The 12637-nt window shown below is 44.8% G+C and overlaps 1 protein-coding gene across 12 annotated transcripts in view; it reads left to right on the top strand.

The window, feature by feature from the left end:
* PKHD1 (PKHD1 ciliary IPT domain containing fibrocystin/polyductin) overlaps nt 1–12637 on the top strand; it is a 369459-nt gene that overhangs the window by 117995 nt on the left and 238827 nt on the right. The gene's annotated exons all lie outside the window — the stretch shown is intronic.

Raw genomic sequence — 12637 nt, 5'->3', positions numbered from 1 at the left:
TTTATGTTAAGATGCCCAACGGCCACAGGCATTGCTGAATTAAAATTTAGTATTTTATTCCAAGTAATTATGATGAGCCATTAATAACAAAGAAGGCACGTTCCCCTCTTGTCTGTGCTGTTGTGCATCTTGGGCAAGGATGCTGGGCTTGTCTGCAGGGTGGAGGGGGGGCGTCTGTATTTTCCGAATGAAGCAGCGACTCCCTGTGCTGGTGGTCAGACAGCTGGATTGAAGTGGCCCTGAGCTAACAATTAATAAAGGGTCACTTAGGGGAGGGTGCACTCTAGAAGCCCCTCTTTCCTTGGCACTGGGCGTTCAGGAGGAAGACATTTTCTGGTTTCTCATTACTCACAGTACCTTCCCTTTACAGTGCTCCAGCAGAACCTTGTTTCAGTCGCTCGTGCTGCTGACTCTGGCCCTGGCTGCCTGCCATGTGATTCCCTGTTTCTTGGTCTCCTGGTGTAGACCCAAGCCGTTGAATGCTTGGCAGGCTTTGGAGCTGGGAGGAACTGAGCCTGATCCTGGGCTTTGCTTCTTACCAGCTCTGTGATCTTGGGCAAGTTGTCCAGCCTCTGTGAACCTCGGGTTTCTCCTCGCCAAGAGTCAGGCCTGCTTTCCTGACGGCAGCCGTGACAGTGATGACAAAGTTTTGTTGTTTGCTGTTGTGTGGCCATCCTACGAGGTATCGCCCGATTCACGTGGATATTCCGAGTATGAAATGAGTAACGTTTGTAAAACCCTTTGCAAGGGGCCTGGTCCACCATAAGCACTCCATTAATGTTAGCTGTCGTTTCTTTTGCACTGAAGGGGAGAACAGAAGAGATGGCCGAACGTCAGACCTGTGTTGCAATTTGATTTACAGACAGTTGGCTATTTCCATACACAGAGCAAACTGGATTACTGAAAGAATTAGCTGTGCAGTAGAGACCGTGGATGGCTTTTGCCTCTTTATCTTCAGAACGCATGTGGAAGTGTTCCCCTTCTATGGCGAGAGGGGGAAGGATACAGAGGTGGGAGTGGCAGAGTCTGTCCACCTGGTTGACTCCATTCCCCTCGGCGTTTTGACTTTGTGGACATGTGTTTTCCTGGTGCAGTCAGGCATGTGGTCTCATTTTCTCCAAACCTTTTTCTCTCAGTTCACGACTCTGGGGACACTCAGTTCTATTGGTCTATTGTATTTGGGATTTCTAGCACAGCCATGCATGCTCTTGGCTTACTGAGATAAGCCATCTTCTCCTGACCCGCTGCCAGGTTCACTGTAGACCTTCTTTCTATAAAAGGTTTTATTTTTTTAAACTAAAGTAGAGTTGACACATTATATTAACTTCAGGTGTGCAGCATAATGTTTCGATATTTGCAGATACTGCAAAATGGTCACCACAGTCAGTCCAGTTAACATCTGACGCCACACATAGGTACACACTTTTTTTGTGTGTGTGGTGACAACTTTGAAGATCTGCTGTCCTCCCTACTTTCAAATATGCAATACAGTGTTATTAACCACAGTCCCCACGCTGTACAGCACATCTCCATAACTTAGTTATTGTGTACCTGAGAATTTGTACCTTTTGACCCCCTTCATCCATTTCTCCCACCCCTTATTTTCTCGCCTCAGGCAACCGCCAATATGTTCTCTATATCCATGAGCTAAGATTTACTTTTTTTTTCTGTTTTTCTGTTTTTAGATTCCACGTGTGAGATTATACAGTATGTATCTTTATCTGTCTGACTGATTTCACTTAGCATAATACCCTCAAGGTCCTGCAGGCACGTAGTAGGTACTCAGTAGGTACTTCATAACTGCTCAGTGAATGAATTTGGGGCCTGAAGAGGCAGGTTAATGTTAGCTGTGAATTTCTCTATAATCAGAGTCCTTCCTGGTATCCTCAAATGCGAGTGGCTTGGTCCAGACAGTGACCAATTTCATTTACTGTTTGTGTATCGGGAGATCAGAGACAAAGGCTTTTTAATGTGGGGGACACTGAGCTCTGAAACCCCTTATTTTTCCCAGTCAGACAATAACTTACATTATTTACCTCCAGAGAACAGCCCCAGACACACTTGATTAGCCTTAAATGAAAGATAAGCCGTTGCTGTGAGAAAGGACATGCTTTCAGTAGATGGGCAGACAGACAGATAGATAGATATTAAGCAATTTACAGTTTTATGTCTTGACAACTTGGATATGGTAACATGAAAAATGCGATTGAGAGGGACCAGTCCCTTCCTAGCACAGAAGCTATAATATTTTCAATAACAAAAGATAAATGTTTCAAACGTCCTTACTTAGAACCCTTCACGGACTTTCCGTTAGCCTTGATATGGTTACAGGGTCCTTCAGGACTTGGTCTCTCCTTACCTCTCTACCTCATTCGTTGATGAATGGGTTCCCGCATCCTGTTCATCCGGCCTGGGAGTGAAGCTGGAAATCTGGATGCTTCTCTATCTGGGATTCTTGTGTAGGTTGAAATGCACTGAAGGCTGAGCGTTTCATTTCTGCCATTTCCCCTGTGCTGTAATAGTCCTGGGGGTCAAGTAAAAGTAGGAAGTACTCCCATTTTTGAAATAAATAAGTACTATGAGAAAATAACTATTATCTTTCAGTTCTAAAATTATTATATTATAAAACTAGTGGTTGCCGGTAGGGAGAGGGAGGAGGGGAGGGGCAATATTGGGGGAAGGGATTAAGAGGTACAAACTCTCAGGTATAAAATAAGCTACAAGGATGTATTGAACAACATGGGGAACACAGCCAATATTTTATAATAACTATAAATGGAGTATAACCTTTAGAAACTGTGATTCACTATATTGTGCACCTGTAATTTACATAATATTATACAGCAACTCTACTTCAATAAAAAATTTAAGAAATTATTATGTTATAGCAAGTCATGTTTACAGTATTCAGAGAATAATTATATTTGGGACCTTTTAAATAAACAGATTATGCAGAGAAGCATATCAAATTGCTGGGCTGGTCGAAAATGTGATTGCGTCAATGCTAATTGGAATTTGACACAGAGAAGAAAGGAAATTATTTGAATGAATGAATAACTTCATGGCTAGGGAGGTACTTATCTGCTTGGAATAGACTTCGGGGGAAAGACAGGTGTGTTTTTCCCCCCTGTTTTGTCCTTTCTTTCTGAGGTTTTCAGCGACTTTTTAGAAATCCATGGAATGGGTGAGGGCCTTCAGAACTTAAGTATCAGAAGCTTTGTTGGTTAAAGAAAGTTTTGGTTTTCTGGAAGTAGAAAGGAAATCCAGGTTTTGTTAAGTAGTCACTGACAACAGTAACTATAATGATGAAGGTGTTAATTTATATCTTGGTGTTTGAGTTCCTTTAAATGTTTCTCTTCCACAAGTACATTTATACTCTGTAACCAGTACAGAGTTAACTCATGGATGAGGTTAATTTAATGAGGTTTATGTTTTAAAGAAAAAATAGAAGGCTGAGTCATCACCATTATCTTCTTTCTCGGTTATCTGTGAAGTTGGCCGGTTCACTGAAACCCGGGTACGTTTGTTCACCTGGAGCAGTTAAGCCTCGTCACCACCTTCTGGAAGTGCAGACTGTGTTTTTTACACTTTCATCTTGGCACCTAGCAGACGGGCTGGAAAATAACAGCAAATGTTGGCTGAATGACAGAGTGGATTGATCTACAATGCCGGTCTTGTGTTTCTCAGTTGGTTTTAGACTAGGGACTGTGGGCACCTAGAACAAGCTTCATGTACCTAGAGCAGTGGTTCTCAAAGTGTGCGCCCCGATCAGGCGGCAAGATCATCACCTGGGAACTTGCTAGAAGTGCACATTTTGGGGCCCCAGAGCAAACATACTCTGGGGGTTGAAGCCCAGCACTCTGTGTTTTAAGACCTCTGGGTGATTCTGATGCACTCAAGTTTGAGAACTACTCTTGTGGGTGAGAGGTTCTTGTTGCAGAAAGAATTCAGAAACAAGACACAGGGGTCAAGAAAGCAAAGCAAAGATTTATTACGGGATAGATAGTATGATCTCAAGGAAAGAGCGGGCAGACCCAGGTGGTAAGCTGCCCTGAGTTTCCTTGGCAAGCTGGTTATACGGGTGTAAAAATGAATGGGCAGAATATTCATTGGCGAGAAGGGGTTGGGGTCATCTTTCCTGATCCTCATCCCAGCCCCACCTTCCCAGGTGGGGATGAGGGATTTTTTTGGTCCTTATTTAGTCTTGGATGAGGTCATAATGATGGAAAGCTTGCGTTCAGACGGTGAGGATTCCTGTCTTGTCCCACCCTTCTGCCTCCAGGACACTTGTCAATACAGAAGGTATGTTTTTTTCCAACCAGTCCAGAGGATCCTGTTTTTCTGGGTCTATCCAAGGACCCCTGTTGTTCCCAAGATGTATAGTTTTCTGCCCTTTGGCTCGTGTCCCCCTTTCTCTGCTCATATCTAGCAACTGCCTGCACTCATACTACCAGCCTAAAACCGTAGAGGGAACCTACAGGACTGTCGGGACTGGAAACCAGTTAAACTGGCCCAGCCACTCTTTTCCCGAAGGCTGTGTGACCTTTTGCAGAGTGCACGTTGGCATGTTGAATGGGCCTGCCCTGAGCGTGGGCATTTTAGTTAGATGCAGTTGTCTCTCCTGCCGGGGAAGCCTGAGCTGATGAAAATGATTCCTTCCAACCGCTGTTGTCCGTGGCTCTGAGTCAGTGACTTTATCTCCAGGACGTTTTCTCCTCCACGTTGTCCGTTTGACTGTCCTACCGTCTCATTAAGCAATTAGCATGTGGTACCCATTCTGGGAGGTGTGTGATTCTTCTCCTGCATCCTGAGAACGTTTTTGCAAACACTTTCTAGTTCATATTTTCTTTTTTTAATCAGGCAGAGACATTACAATTAAAATACCGTTAAAGTGATTCTGGCAAGTATTGCAATAAGCATGTTTTTTAATTAAAGGAAGAACGGGGAGGGGAGTGAACCAGCAGCATCAGCTAAAGGGGAGAATTTCATCCAATATCTGTTTTAATGGAAATGAAAAAAAAAAATCGGGAAAACAGCAGCAGCCTGTGTGTGTGTGTGTGTGTGGCCTGCTCCCAGGGTGCCAGGTTGAGGTGTTCTGGGCTTGATTAATTAGTAGCCAGCCAGAGAGTCCATTGCCTCTGCCCCCAATCCTTAAAGCCTGATTTATGCCTCACCTCCCCCATGAATATGCGAGGGCTCAGGCATCTATTTCCTGAGCTGCGGGTGGATAGGATTACGGAGCGTGCACGGAGCTCTTGGGGGCTCTCGTTTGCCAGCCAAATTGATTTTCCGCCTCTCTGGCCGGGGACAAGCCCACCTCGCAGGCTTCCAGGCTCTGCTCCAGTGCTTCAGGCACAAGTCTAATCCGGATCTCGCCAACCAAGGAAGCTGTGTGCATCCCCAGCAGAACGCAGGCTTCGGGCTGGGGCTGCCTTCCCAGGGTGCTAATCTTCTCCCCCCTTCCTCACCTTCTCCCAGCCCTCCACCTTGGCAACTCAGGGCCGGAGGGTGCGGAGGGTGCAGCAGGGTCCACCAGCGGGGCCCAGCCCTCCTTACCAAGGTGGAACAGGACCCGTCCATCCTGAATGGATGATCGTCTCTAATTCTCCAGGGAGAGGGAATTTCACAGGCTCCCCCATCTACCTGACTATTTAATAACTGGAAAGGTAACAAGACCCAGGCTGCTCAACTTTGTAAAGGATTATTCAGGGTTGACATAAACAGCTGAGTGGAGAGGCTCATCAATGTAAATAAGTAAATTGGAAAACGTACATCTGAACAGGCAGGTAGTTCAAGCTTTGGGTAAATGAATGATCTAGTTTGGTGATACAGATTGAGCTAATGAATTGGGGACCACAGATCCCTTTCTGTACCTTGCCTCCATTCACCTCTGGCTCTCTCTCTGCTCAAAACAGGAATTGTGCTCCCCGAGTTCATTTCATCACCTGGCTGTTGGTCCTAACCAAGCACTCTCTTGCTCTGCACCCTTTTTCCCCAGATCCTCCCCAAAATGACTCTAAGCCTTTGCTGTATTCATCTACCACCTTCCCAGTTCTTAAAGCTCTTCCCGGAGTCCACTACGACCTTCTGATTCTTCTTCTAATTCACCTGTTTCTTTGACTCACACTCAAGATTACCTTTCTCTTTCCTCTCCTGATTCTAATGTTGAAATATCATCCCCCTTCTTTTTCTTCTGTTCTCACTCTCCATGTTCTCCTAGGGAGACTTTGTTCACTTCTGTAACTTCAGCTCCTATCCATTCCACAAGGATTTCATGACCACGTTCCAAGCTCCCCATATACTAGGCACTGTTCTAGGCATGGGGGCTGTAGTTGTGAATGAAATAGATCCCAACTTCCTGCTCGCCTGGAGTTTATTTCTATAAGGAAAACAATCAAGTAAGCACATTGTATTTTTTTTAGATTTTCTGAGCAGCATGGAGAAGCATAAGCAGGGAGTTAGGTGGTGGTTTGGTGGTGGTTGGGGGGATTGGCACACAGTGAGATGAGGGCCAAGGCTGTGAAGCAGGAGGGCAAGAAGGTCAGGGTGGCAGGGGGAAGGGGTTGCCAGGGGAGAGTGGACAGAGAGCGGGCCAGAGAGGGCCAGCCCTGCAGGGTTTGGTGCACTTTGACTCTGTGTGTGGTGGGAACCATTGGAGAATTTCAGGCAGAGAGGTGACGTGATAACGTTTGCATTAAAAAAATCACTTTGTGTGCTGTTTGAAGAGTCGACCCTGGGGTGGGGGCCAAGACAGAAGGGTGACTCAGCTTAAGAGGTTTCTGTGGTAATCCAGGGTTGAGATGAGAGTGACTTAGACCCCAGCCATAGACCTGGAAGTGGTGAGAAGTGCTTGGATCACGGAGATAGTTTGAGGGAAGAAGGCACAAGGTTTCCTGGAGGATTGGTTGGGGTGCAGGAGAGAGTGGCAGTTGATTGTAGGGCCTTTAGATGGAATAACCAGAGGAACGATGGAGTTGCCATTTATGGAGACGGGAAGGACTGAGGAGAAGACCTGTAGGGCAAGACAAGGGGCTGACTTCCTGGTTTTACTAAGTGGAGACGCCTTTGAGACACGCAGGTAGAGATGTTGAGTAGCAGATGGGTCTGTCTTGACGGCAGAGGTATAAATCTGAGAGTCATCAGCAATTAGCAATGGTGGTGTTTGCAACCTTCAGACAAGGTGAGAAAACCAAGGTAGAATGTTCGTAGAATGTTTGCAATGATAGGAAAAATGATGAAGGGACCGAGTCTTGTGACATTCCAACTGTCAGTGGTTGGGACAATCAGGAGGGATCAGGTAGTGGAGACCGGGAGGAGAGGCTTGGGAGGTAGGAGGGCATCCTGGAGGGAGCAGTGCTGGGCAGGCGAGGGGAAGGCGTATCCAGAAACAAGGAGTAAGTGTGTCATATGCCGCTGGCCGCTCAGGAGAGGGGAGGACTGGGCCTCGAACCTGGCTTTCAGCAATGTGGTTGCCATTTGTGACCTCGACAGGACCAGTGTTGGTGGCATGGCCGGGCAAAGGCCCAACTGGGGAGGATTCCAAAGAGATGAGAGGGAAAGAATTAAGGGAGAAGATACCGCCAGTCCTTTTGAAGAGTATTCCCGTGTGGGAAAATATTTATACTCGAAATTTTTCCTATAAGGGGGACAATAGCTAGAACTTTTGTTTCTCTAAAACACACACACATGCACACACAGCAAATCATTTTGCGGTTATTACAGAGGATGGCTGATTGTAGGGTTAGCCGAAAGCAGGTTTTGATGTCATTTGTAAACATCAGCTAGCTGCTAAAAGTCTCTTTTACTTCCCGTTAAAAGAAACAAGAGATGTTTAATGGAAAGAAGTGATTACATGTAAAAAGTTGTGTCCATGTATTTATTTTAGACGGGAAGTAACAATAATGATGGTTGATTGATTTTTATAAAAATTACCCAAGGTCACTTGTGGGACGTCCTCAGCTCTCATGAACAATCACAACGAGCAATTTAAGGGTCACAGCCAAAGGCTGATTGCAGCCCTGCTCTTTATTTCAGCTTTCAGAAATGGGGTCAAGCCCTAGAAAGGGAAGAAATGAAGTCCTCCCACTTCCCTCCCACACTCAACTAACTGTCCTTTAAAGCAGCCCCCTGGATGTTTGTTTTAAGCTAATGAAGTGTGAGGATGACGCACTCGGAGCCTTGGCACAGAGGTGGATTAAATACAGACTTTCCAGGGGGAGGGTATAGCCCAGCGGCAGCGTGCATGCTCAGCATGTGCGAGGTCCTGGGTTCAATCCCCAGTGCCTCCACTGAAGTAATAATAATAAAATTAAATTTCAATAATTAAAAAAATATAAGCTTTCCATTCTTTCACTTTGGTTATCACTTAACAATTCTTTTAATCGAAAACAGCTGAATTCCAACAGCAACCTCTCTTCCTTATTCACCTGGATTTCCTTACACATACTTGCCTCTGATAAAGTGAGGCAGGAAGGCTTTTTAGCAGGAAATAATCATTATCGCATTAATTAATTAGTCCTGTTTGTAGCACTCTTGGCAACACAAAACATTCATCTCTTTGCATTGAGTTTTTCTCCCTTTATTAGCATCATTATTAATTCCCATCAGTAAATGACATTTTATAATTTCTACCAGTTTGCTTCTGTGTGTTTAATATTTTGCTTGATGGTACCAGGGACAAAGCCTGGGTTTATAAATTTACCCACTAATCCCTGTAATCGGCCTCAAATCCTTTTTGGAATGAGGTGAGGTGTATCTACATTAACAAAATTAAAATCAACCACCTAGAAACAAGCCGTAAGCAAACCTACTTAAGTTAACACCTGTTTTTCCTTAAATGCATCTACAATACCAGTCCTCACTAATGAAAAAGCTACCTGGGAGGGTTTGCAAAGTGGATAGGATGTGGGCTTCTCTGTCAGGTGGTCCTGGGTTCTAATGCTCGCTCTGCCTCCCCCAGCCCACCGTCTGCTCTGTGAAATACCGAGCGTGGTGTTGACCTCCTAGGCTTGTTTGGAAGGTCGTTTCTGACAACACAGCTAAATACATGAGCATATGGTAGGTGCTCAGGACATGTTAGCTCCTTTGTTTTCCCCATAGTCTTCTTTTTCTTCTTTTTTTTTAGGTCTTGAACCAGTATAATTTCTTTGTGTGTGTGTGCATATATATACACAGACACACATATTTATTGAAGTCTAGTCAGTTTACAATGTTGTGTCAATTTCTGGTGTACAGCATAATGCTTCAGTCATACATGAACATACGTATATTTGTTTTCATACTCTTTTTCACCATAAGTTACTATAAAATATTGAATATAGTTCCCTGTGCTAAACAGTATGAACTTGTTGTTTATCTATTTTATATATATTAGTATCTGCAGATCTTGAACTCCCAGTTTATCCCTTCCCACCCTCTTCCCTCCTGGTAATGATAAGTTTGTTTCCTATGCCTGTGAGTCTGTTTCTGTTTTGTAGATAAATTGATTTGCCTTTTTATTTTTTAGGTTTCACATATGAATGATATCATATAGTATTTTTATTTCTCTTTCTGGCTTACTTCACTTAGAATGATGATCTCCAGGTCCATCCATGTTGCTGCAAATGGCATTATATTATTCTTTTTTATGGCTGAGTAATATTCCATTGTATAAGTATACCACAGCTTCTTTATCCAGTCATCTGTTGATGGACATTTAGGTTGTTTCCATGTCTTGGCTATTGTAAATAGTGATGCTATGAACATTGGGGTGCATGTATATTTTTGAATACCCATAGTCTTCTTTAAATTCCTGATTGTGCAGGTAATAACCCTTCTCCAGTGGTATTCAGAGTTCCCCGTGACATAGGTGGGGTCAGGAGAACCTGAGCTCCGGGTCTCCATCAGTGTCAAATGCGCACTTGACTGCCTCTCTGAAGATGCAGATGTCAAGTGTTCTAGAGCTGGGAAGAGCCTCGGTGAATACAGGGTTCTATTTGGCACATCACTGGTGAGCAGACAGACCATCCTTCAGCCCTGAGTGGGACAGATTTGGAAACTGAGTAATCTGAGGCCAGGCAATTTTGTGAGACTTTTTATGAAGGTCATTCAGAGGCCAATATCAGAGTCAGGACAGGAACCTGGATTCAGTATCCTGTCTCCATCACTTGTGCATCAAGGTTGGTTCAGATTTCCTAACTGTTTACAATGGCAGGACCCATTGTCCAACCTGTGGTCCACCTGTTGAAGATAATCAGTTAGGACATTAATGACATGTGGCTATGAGTGAAAAAGTTCTAGTAAACACAAGAATGTGGCCGGGACCACCGGTCACATTTTTTCCCTCTTGTTCAGTGCAGGATTTGTGATTATTATTGCATTTCTAATGATTATTCTTGTCATTGTGATGAAGAGGAAAGGGAAAATTAAAGTCAGATTTGTCAGTAGGCCCTTTGGACGTCTGGTAAGCAGTGTGGGGGCCACTCACTCACTCGTATCAAGCTATAGATTATCAAAGGAGAGTTACTTCTTGGGTCGTTTGCCTTACAAAGTGATCTGTACGCCATATTTGGAAAGGAATGTCAGGGCAGCTCCTGGTGAGGTGTTGGAAGGAGGTGGTCCAGCAGAGCTGCCGTGATGGAGCAGCTGTGGAAACTAAGTTGTACTAATACCGGGATGAAGGTGACGACAGTGGTGGACACCACTGCAGTAAGTGTCTACCAGGTGTCAGACCCAGGACCAGGGGCCGCCAGCATCACTGTGAGAAATCTCACCATGATTCTCTGAGGGAAGAATTCCAGTCATGAACATTTTACAGATTGTGAAAATGGATACCCATGTGGGTGTGTTGTTCTAAACTGCAGCTGAAAGGGAGGAGCACTTTAAGGGGTCAAGTCCAAGTAGACGCTCTGCGATATTTCTGGTGCTGTGTGCCTTGGGCTTTAGGATGGCTTTAGGTGACGAGGGCCGGGGAAGGCTGGAGAGGAGGGTTAGAACAGGAGGTCAGGGAGGAGAGGCCTCCACGTTGGACTCAGGTCTAATATGTACTGGTCATTATCTCTGCACTAAGATGCAGGCAATCAGAAACCAAATTCCCCTTGGCCTTTTTCTTCCTCCCTCCCTCCTCCAGCACGTGGTTAAGTACTTGCAGTTATGATTTCTGGAAAACAACAGTCGGACACGATTTGGCACATTGGATTCATTTAGCAGGTGAAGTGCCTGTTCCTCCTTCTTACAGTAGAATCTGCCTTTTGAACCATTCCTGACAGGTGCCTTCCCCACATCCTGGGCAACCTTCAGCTCACTGAGACAGTGTGTGCACTTAACAGATTCAATGTAATAATCACCCTTTCTGAGAAAACGGGAGTGTGTGTGTGTCCATGAGGAAATTCATGTACCTAGAACAGATTTTGCTAAGGGATGTAACCATGTATTCATTTACCCAGCAATTATCTGTGGTGGGCCAACTCCCCGCCAGTCACTGCCCTAGGCACCGGGAATGCGGACGTGACCCAGGCAGGGAAGTGCCCTTGTCAAGCATGCGTCCCAGTGGGGGGAGGGCAGACAGCAGACATGTAAGTGTATAGTATGTCTGATGCTAAGTGGTATAAAGGAAGATGTTTGTGCATAAGGGGCCAGGGCAGGCTATTTGATCCAGCCTGGAGAGGGAGGTCGTCAGGGAGAAGTCAGCATTTGCATGGAAACAGGGGTGTGGTGGAGTGGGGGTAGGGTGGAGTTGGGGTGGGGAGTGAGCCCCATGGGTGTCTGACAGGAGACATTCCAGGGGTATCTGGTTGTTTCAGAACCAACAAGCGGACCAGTGCCTTTGGAGTGGATGAGTGAAAGAGTGAACTTTAGAAGATGCTGGGAAGGGTATGGGAGGTGGGGTGGGGAGTCAGGAGGGACCTTTTCGTGACCCAGTATAAGGACTCTGACTTTTATTCTGAGTGAGGTTGGGAGCTACTGTAGGGTTCGGAAAAGAGATCCCTTGGTGTTTCCAATAGAATGGCACAAGTCTGACCACTTCATTATAGAACAGAAAAGTCTTGTCTCATGCTGTTTTCCAGCTTGGAGGAGTGAGATCAATTTGATAGCTCATTCAGTTTAAAGTGTTGATTTATACGGGATGTTTTAATTCTTTTGGCATCATTGGAAAGATTCTGTGTGAAATGCAAATATACTAAATACTTTTAAAGAGAAGTATTATAAAGATGAATATGCCTTTTAATATGTTAAGTATGTCTTCTCATAATATAAAGCAATTGTATTATAAAATAATATTCTTATATTATGGAATACTTGGACAACAGAACAAAACAGCATCCTTACTAGTTAAGGTTATTTCATTGCAGATAACAGAAACCAACTTTTCTTTAAAACAGGAGATGTACTGGGAGGGTTTTGGGGAGCTTACAGAATTGATGGGAGGCCTGGAAAAATCAGGTGTAGAAGCAGATAGCAATCAGGGCATTCTGAAGGGGCTCGGCAGGTGTGGATCTCAGAAACAGGAACTCATTTCAGGCCTGTTAAGATACCACCACTGGAATTACTGAGATTGAAACATTTCCAGTCTCCTCTTCCTTTTTGTCCTGGATTTCCTTTGGAAGCCTGGGTACATGACTCAGGCGATGGTAGGGTAAGACACCGTGATTGACAGTCC

Source organism: Camelus bactrianus, chromosome 20 (assembly GCF_048773025.1).
Source record: "Camelus bactrianus isolate YW-2024 breed Bactrian camel chromosome 20, ASM4877302v1, whole genome shotgun sequence".
Taxonomy (NCBI): Eukaryota; Metazoa; Chordata; class Mammalia; order Artiodactyla; family Camelidae; genus Camelus; species Camelus bactrianus.
The sequence above is the reverse complement of the archived record's forward strand: the minus strand, read 5'-3'. Positions and strand labels throughout refer to the sequence as shown.